Below are 8,810 nucleotides of genomic sequence, written 5' to 3'. Positions count from 1 at the left end.
AGTTCTGTGTCCCTGAGTGGAGGATGGAGCAGTTCTAAGCATCCTGCTGGTCCAAGGCTAGGTGGACACACAGGATAGTATATGTTGGCAAAAAACAAGATGGGAACTACACTGGATTTCAAACCACAGAGGGCATGGCCAAGGACAAATGCATTCATAAATCCAAGTTTTTCTGGTTTCTCTTACCTCTCTTATTGTGCCTTCTCAATCTTCTGGGTCTCAGAATGACCCTTAAATATTGCTGTTCTTTACAGTTCTTTCCTAAAACTTCTATTCTTTATATCATACAAATTCTTCCTGAGTGATTTCACCCACTCCAGTGTTTTAAACTACTCTGACAATTTCCACATTTTTATCTCTATACCAGACTGACCCTCCCAGTCTTCAGATTTATATACTCAGCTTCCTACTGGATATCTGTATCTAGATATCCTAAAGATATCTCAAACTCAAAATGTTCAAAATTGAATTAAGTAGAATGATGTCAGCAATAATGATGTGGTAAGGACCACAGAAAATACTCTCTTCCACAGAAGCAATGAGAACACTGGTGATAATGGTCACAATCAACTTTTTTAGACCTCTGGGAATTAACAAAATGCTTGCAGGAATCAGAGAGCATTTACTGAAGAAAAGCAGCTAAGTTGTGATAAGAACAGCAAGCTTAGTGGCATTGCTCTATGCCTAACCCCTTCTCTCCAGCTCTGCAGTAGCCTTTAAAACTGACAACCCACAATCATGTAGAAAACCAAGAGCCTGGCAGCCACTGGGGGAGGCAAAATGAGGTTAGAGCGCCTTCAAAGCGCTATACCCATATACTTGTCATCATCTGATCTGTCTGATATTTCCCTGGAAGATCCCACTCACAAGACTTGTCTTTATTTGACCTGACTCAGAGTTCACCCAGTGTGAACAGCCTTGTCCCAGAGGGTGTTTACTGAAAATAAGAAGTGCCAATTATTTAACATCATTGCTGCTAGATGCAATGGATAATAGTTGGGACACAATAGGCTAACCAAAAGGCTTAAAAGGAAAAGCAGGGAAATGAAAGATCCATAGGGGTTTTGACAAGCTCTGACAAATTCCTGGGAATCTAGAAGGCCACACACATGTGTTGGGCTATGTGCATGCTTAGGAAAAACCTGAGGAGGCCCAAAGCTCTCACCTCTGGCTGATTTTGAGGTTCTACATAATCAGGAAATGCAACTAAGACAGAGTTTCAAATTATCTGGCTCAGTGTTGAAAGCCCCAAAGTGAACACAGAGCCCCTCAATAAATACTGGGAGACATTGATTTCAGGCATTTAAGGAAATCTCTGTCTAATCATTAGCTGATCAGTAAGCTAACCAAGCAAAAACTTCAGTGGTCACACATGACAAAGAATACAAACTTTACAGAATTACTTCAGAAAAGTCATTAACCAAACAAACAGCAACAATAACAAAGACAAACAGAAAAACAAAACAAAACATAAAACACCCTGGGCATAAGAGAGCATCTAATTTCAAGAGTTACCACATTATATTTTTCAAAAAAACAAAACAAAACAGTATAAGACATGCAAAGAAACAAGAAAGATAGGCTCATACACAGGGGGGAAAAGGAGTCAATAAGAACTGTTCCTGAGAAAGTCCAGATACTGGAATTACCAGACAAAAACTTTAAATGAGTTGTTTTAAATATGCTGAAATAAAGGAACTCAAGTCTACTGAAACTAAAGCAAAGTATTAAAATGATGTCTCATCAAATAGCAATTATCAACAAAGAGATAGAAATTATAAAATGAATGGAATAGAAATTATGAAGTTGAAAAGTACAATAACTGAAACGAAAAATTCACTAGAGGGACTTGACAACAGAATTAGCAAGCAGAAGAAAGAATTAATGAACTTGAAGATAGGTCAATTGAGATTATTTTTTAATCTGAGGAGCAGAAAGAAGAAAAGAAAAATGAACAGAGCCTCTGAAACTTCTTGGACACAGTGAAGCATACAATGGGTGACCCAGAACGAAAGGAGAGAAAGAATGGGAAAAAAAGTATATTTGAAGAAATAATGTCAGAAAGCTTCCCAAATTTCATTTAAAAAAAGAAAACATGAATCTACACATCTGAGGAACTAAATGAATCCAAGTAGGATAAATGTAAAAAGGACCACACCTAGACACATCATAATCAAATTGTCAAAACACAAAGCAAAAAGAGATCATCTGGGCTTCCCTGGTGGTGCAGTGGTTGAGAGTCCTCCTACCAGTGCGGGGAACATGGGGTTCGAGCCCTGGTCCAGGAAGATCCCACATGCTGCAGAGCAATTAAGCCAGTGCACCACAACTACTGAAGCCTGTGCGCCTAGAGCCCGTGCTCTGCAACAAGAGAAGCCACCACAATGAGAAGCCCGTGCACCACAACGAAGAGTAGCCCCCGCTCACTGCAACTAGAGGAAACCCGTGCACAGCAATGAAGACCCAACACAGCCAAAAATAAATAAATTTATTTAAAAAAAGATCATCTTGAAAGCAGCAAGAGAGAAGTGACTCATTAGATACAAGAGTTACTCAATAGATTAACAGCTAATTTCTCATCAGAAACAATGGAGGCCAGAATGCAGTAAGATGACACGTTAAAAGTGCTGAAGGAAAGACTGTCAACCTAAGAATTCTATATCCAGCAAAACTTTTCTTCAGAAATGAAGGAGAAATTAAGACATCCCCAGATAAACAAAAACTAAGAGGGTTTATTGCTGGCAGATCTGCCCCACAAGAAATACTGAAGTGATATTTTCAGGCTTAAATGAAAGGACACTAGATAGCAACTTGAATTCACATGAAAAAATAAACTGTTAAATTTAATTACATAGGTAAGTATGAGACAATATAAATGTATTTTTTCTTCAAAATTCCTTGTTTTGATCACCTCCTCTTCACCCCATTGGTGAAGGATGAATTCCCCATTCTAGGGTTATGGGGATGGCTAGGACAGGTGAGATGGATAGCAGTTTATTAGTCACATATACTCACAGTCCAGGGGAGGAAGGCACCACATGCCATGCAGGGCCACAAGGGGGTTGCACTTGGGAACAGGGTGAACAAACAGGGTCTGAAGGAGTCAGACTTTATAGTATCAAGAGTATGAGGTGACCCTTGATTTCCACAGAAGGATGTGATTGGCCTGTTTGAATAATTCCATGGGCTGACATGCTACTCAGGATTAAGTAAGAACTTGCCTGATCCCCATGAAAAGGAGAATTTTTTGGCTGGGGGACTTTATCATCCATATGAGCAGAGTGAGGAGAGGAACTTGGAGTTAGGCTATCTGAGGCCCTCCTGATTTTACCAGCTGTCAAGGCAGCACTTAATTTTAAGATTTACATTGCAGCTGACCTCTTGAAGGTCTTGATATCACTTTAAATCTTGGTTATGATTGAGACTTTTAGGGAGTAGAAGTGCCTCCCTAGGAAGTGAAAGAGGAACTTGACCAGGAGAAAGAGGGCCACATGGTGAGGTGATCATCAAAAAATAGTAACTTTAGAGGTGACCCCTTCGTGGCCAATAAATGCATTGGAGGGACCTGTGTGGCATTGGTGCAGGGAGTACCTGTCCCCAGGGGGCATGAATTTAGACTAATCAATGCCTGTGGCAATAGTGACACCCAGTGGGGGGTCCATTTGCCGCTCTGTAACTTAAATAAGAGTTCTCTGAGGAGCTCAGTTTGCCTTTCAATTAAACCAACTTCCTGGGGCCTGTTGGAGAGGTGGAAGTTCTGCTGAATGCCTTCTTTAAGAGCCAGCACTGTGTATTTTGAAAAGTGAAATGAGTACCTTTGTCATGATCAGTTATATCTACAACTCCAAAGGAGATAAGAAGTATCCTGGTAAGGCCTTGTATTGTGGCCTTAGTATATGTCAAGACATGTGTGACCTTGATTTATATTTTGGGTATCTATGAGGCAAGAGATTCCCAGAGTTTTTACCCCCAAAGGGGGCAACTCTTAGGCAATGGCCCAAGAGTTTGTAAAAATGTGCCAATGAGACTAGTTTTGGGCTAGGGCATCCACTGTTCAAATGACTCCCTGAAGTGTGGCCAATTGTGCTGACTCTTGTGTGCTATCCTTTTCAGAGACATTCTGGTTAAGGGATGAAAAACAGCAACATTCTACTGAACTCCATCAGGTATGACGGTGCGATGCCACCCATAAAGTGTATGAACTCCCATTATTAGTCACTCAGTTGATCCTAAGGGAGTCCCCAGGTAGCCAAGGGAGAGGCTTGACCTCCTCCAGCATCATAACATCTGGCAAAGGACTGAGGATAGAGGAGGCCATGCCTCCTGTAGCTGGGATCCACTAGAGGGCCCAGGTTCAGTTCCATCTTGTGTCAAGGAGGCCTCATTAGCTGTGATGTGCTTGTGGGGTGCTGCTTCCAAAACCCAAGGCATAATGAGCTGCTAGGTATAAAAGGTCACAGGCTCAGGGACTGTGAGAACCTCAGTTTTCAGGGGATCTCAATATGTGGCCATCAATTGCTGCCCTGATGGTATATAGTGCAGGGCTATGAAGGGCAATTTCTTGCTTCAGAAGCCTAGGGACAACTAGGTCATTGTAGGTGGCCTAGAGATTCCAGGAGGTATGAAAGGAGGTTGCTGAAGCTACAATGAAGGAGTCTCTGAGGGCACTAACAGAAGTGCTTGTTGATTTCAATTTGACAGATTCTAGAGCTTTCTGTTGGAGAAGGCCCCATTCAAGATGGGTCAGTTTGCAAGTAGCAGCATCAGTGAGGTAAAATAAAATTTGTAAATGAAGAATATGGTGCCTCCAGAACCCCCAAAAAGAAATACTCAAAGATATTGGACTTGTATTAACATTGTGGGCACTTAAAGGGTCAATAGCTGTTTCCTGACAGTGTCAGAGATGGAGCAGCTCTCAGTTTACCAAAGAATTTTCAGGATTGTAACAGAGGTAGTGGGGCCTTGCTTGCACTGTGTGTGGAGCAATAGTCTATCCCCTTTTATGAGCTCCTTTGTGAGTATTTGTATGTCCTTAATAAATGTGTTAAATGAATCTCCTTGGAGAAGGACGTCATCAAGGTAATGTCATACCTGTATTCCGAGAGAAAGGTGGATGCAGTTAGGATCTTTCGTGTGATGGCAAGACCGCTGAGGTACCCCATGAGTAGCCTAGTAAAGGTGTATGTATCCTTTCGGAGGTGAAGCCAAACAACAGTTGAAAAGGTATTGAAATAGATACTGAACAGAATATATTATCCAAATCTATAATAGCAAAATAGTTGCCGAGTGGATGGAGTCAGTAATTCCAATAATATTGGGTATTGGATATGGGGGCCATAGTGGATGGGGCTGCAGAATTGAGGTTGCACTTACGTACTGTGAGGCACCATTCATTCTTTCCAGGTTGAAGAACAGGCCAAATTGGGGTGTCAAATGAAGGAGCAGTGGAGATAACCACCCCTTCACTAGTTCAGTCTTACATATAGTAAGTTCTAACCCTTGAAGGCCCTATTTTAGGTTACATTAGGTCATATTAACTATTTTAACTGGGGAATCCATGGCACCTCACTTAGTCAAAGAAATTTGTAAGTGCCAAAACTTTATTTAATTTTAATTTATTACTCATGGGTCAGAGTGTCCATGCCCACTACAGGATATTTTAGGATAATGGGTGCAATGACCATGGAGAATTTAGGCAAAATAGTAATTCTGATGGCTAAGGTGAGGCATACCTATTTGTCCTATATTTTACAGTCAGTAATTCCCTTAAGATCATAGAGGGTACCTTGTTTAAATTTAACGGGTCCCCAGGTATAACTGTGATTTGAGCCCCAGTATTAGTCCACGAACGTTTGCCAATTGGTGCATTTCAACTGCAAGTGTTGAAGTGAATTCAGAACCTATGTTGTAAAGGTGTAAAAGTGCCCTTTTGTCTTTTTTGCTGTATAAATTATTTTAGTAAATTTTGTATTTCCAGTTGTGTTAAATTGTGGACCTTTGTTTCAATTTAATTTTTTTTCTGCAACCCTGAGAATTGAGCTCTTTGTTGCAATGGAGGCATAAGCAGCAGAGTGGTGTAACAGAAGATCATTGGGTCCACAATTCTGCTACAGCCCCACTCTTTCCCCTACAGGGACTTCCCTTTCCCCCTCTCTTTTCTTTGTCTAAAAATTCCCTCATAACAATTTAGATTTCTAGCCAGGTAAAGCTGCTGCTTTCAGTTTCTGTCTACCCAATCACCTGTGATGTGGACCTTCTTGGTGGTTACAGGGAAAGGTTCAGGGCCCTGGGGCCCACTTCATAGGCAGCTGCCTTCTCCTCCAGGGAATGACAGTCAATCTTCCCTGAGCTGAGTCCACATCCAGTAAGATCATTTTGTCTATGGCCTGGATGGGATTCATCAAGCCCCGTGATTGCAAGATTAGGACTTTTGGTGTGCTTGTAAGCAGCAGTGTTAGGTAAAGCCCAGGCACATTGGCTAGGGGTTATGGATTGGGGCAGCAATTAAGTATGAAATACTCCTTCCCATTTTCTTTTTATCATCGGTGCCTGGGCCATGGGCCACCATGGATATGCACCTCAATACCTTTGGGGGTCAGGAGAGCATACACAACAGTAGCTAGGGAAGCAGCAGTATAGAGAGAAGTGAAAATGCTACCCTTGCCTGAATAACAATGACTATTAGGCAACTAATAGTGAACTTAATTCTCCCCAGGGTGATGGTCTCCTTCCTTTCCACGAACCTCACAAAGAAGTGTCCCTGGGCTCATCCTGGCAGTGCACAATCATGAACAAGGTATGTTATGGCTGCCCAAGCAGCTAGTGACAGTAACCAGGCTAGATACTGTGACCACAGAGCTATAGCCTCACTGCTGGTGACTGTGACTCAAGTGCCAACTGGTCAAGATGCTGTGTGTGCTGCCTTCACAGGCAGGAGCCTCAGAGACCACCTGCCAAACACGGGCCAAAACCAACAGCATACCATGACGGGATATAGTCAATTAGCAACCATTCTTATCTTGAGGATTAGAGCATTCAGAGTAGGAATAGATGATAATACCCAGCAAAGACAACACATTGCCTTGCAAGCCAAAGCACAAGTCCACTGGCAATTGGCAGTTCTGTCCCAGACAGTATTTGCCATATCACGGAACCAGTTAATTAGCCGTGAACAGTTAATTAAAGCTGACCCAGTGTCCTTGGTCATGGTTGGTCCATCCTGTTCATGACGCCAATTGTGTTGATCACCACCTCTTCACCCCATTGTTGAGGGAGGGATACTGCCCTAGGGTTATGGGGATGACCAAACACACAACACCCAACACTGGACAGTTGAAATAGACAGCAGTTTATTCATCACATATATTTACAACCTGAAGGAGGAGGACACTGCATGTCACAAAGAGCCACAAGCGGTTTGCACTTGGGAACAATGTGAACAACCAGGGGTGTGGGAGGCAGGCTTTGTAGTTTCAAGAGGATGGGATATTCCCTGGCGGTCCAGTGGTTAAGACTCGGTGCTTTCACTGCAGATGGCAGAGGTTCAATCCCTGGTCAGGGAACTAAGATCCTGAGTGGCACGGCCAAAAAAAAGAAAAAAAAAGGATAGAGTAACCCCTGGTTCCTGTGGAAGGATGTGACTGGTTTGTTTAAATAATTCTCTGGGCTGGCAGGGAACTGAAGCCCACTACTCAGGGATAAGCAGAAACTATGCCTGGTCTCCATAATGAAGATGGTTATTTGGCTAGAGGACCTTATCTGTGGAAGGAGAATGGGGAGGGAAATTTGCAGTTAGGTCATTTGAGGCACTCTCAATCTTACCATATGTCAAGGCAACACATAATATTAATTTTAGGCCATATACCACATTCCTTTTCATCCCTTTCTGATTTAATATTTATTTATTTATTTGGCTTCGTCTGGTCTTAGTTGAGGCACATGGGGTCTTTACTTGCAACATGTGAACTCTTAGTTGTGGCATGTGGGATCTAGTTCCCTGACCAGGGACTGAACCTGGACCCCCTGCATTTGGCGCACAGAGTCTTAGCCACTGGACCACCAGGGAAGTACCGCCCGCCCCCCCCGGCCTCCACCTGTCTGATTTAAAAGACAACTGTGTAAAGTAATCAGGACAAATCTGTGTTGATGACATACAATGTATAAAGATGTAATTTGTAAGACAATAACAGCATAAAGGAGTGGGGAGAGAATGGAGCATTCTTGGAGCAAAGTTCTTAAATAATATTGAAATTAATCTGGTATTAATTTAAGTTGGCTTTTATAAACAAATATACTAATTGCAATCCCCAAAAGCCACTAAGAAAATAACTGAAAATATAAAAGAAACAAGGGGGACTTTCCTGGTGGCAGTGGTTAAGAATCTGCCTGCCAATGCAGGGGACACAGGTTCAAGCCCTGGTCTGGGAAGATCCCACATGCCGCAGAGCAACTAAGCCAGTGCGCCACAACTACTGAGCCTGTGCTCTAGAGCCCGCAAGCCACAACTACTGAAGCCCACGTGCCACAACTACTGAAGCCCGCGTGCCTGGAGCCTGTGCTCTGCAACAAGAGAAGCCACCACAGTGAGAAGCCTGCGCACCGCAACAAAGAGTAGCCCCTGCTCTCTGCAACTAGAGAAAGCCTGCATGCAACAACAGAGACCCAACGCAGCCAAAAATAAATAAGTAAATAAACAATAAATTAATTTTTAAAAAAACAAGGTAATCAAAATGGTAGGCTAGAAAATAATCCACTTAACCCAAAAGAAAGCAGTAATGGAGGAACTGATGAACAAAAAAGACGTGAAATAT

Source organism: Hyperoodon ampullatus (genome assembly GCF_949752795.1).
Source record: "Hyperoodon ampullatus genome assembly, chromosome: X".
In the NCBI taxonomy this organism is placed as follows: domain Eukaryota; kingdom Metazoa; phylum Chordata; class Mammalia; order Artiodactyla; family Ziphiidae; genus Hyperoodon; species Hyperoodon ampullatus.
This window is presented reverse-complemented; position numbering follows the sequence as displayed.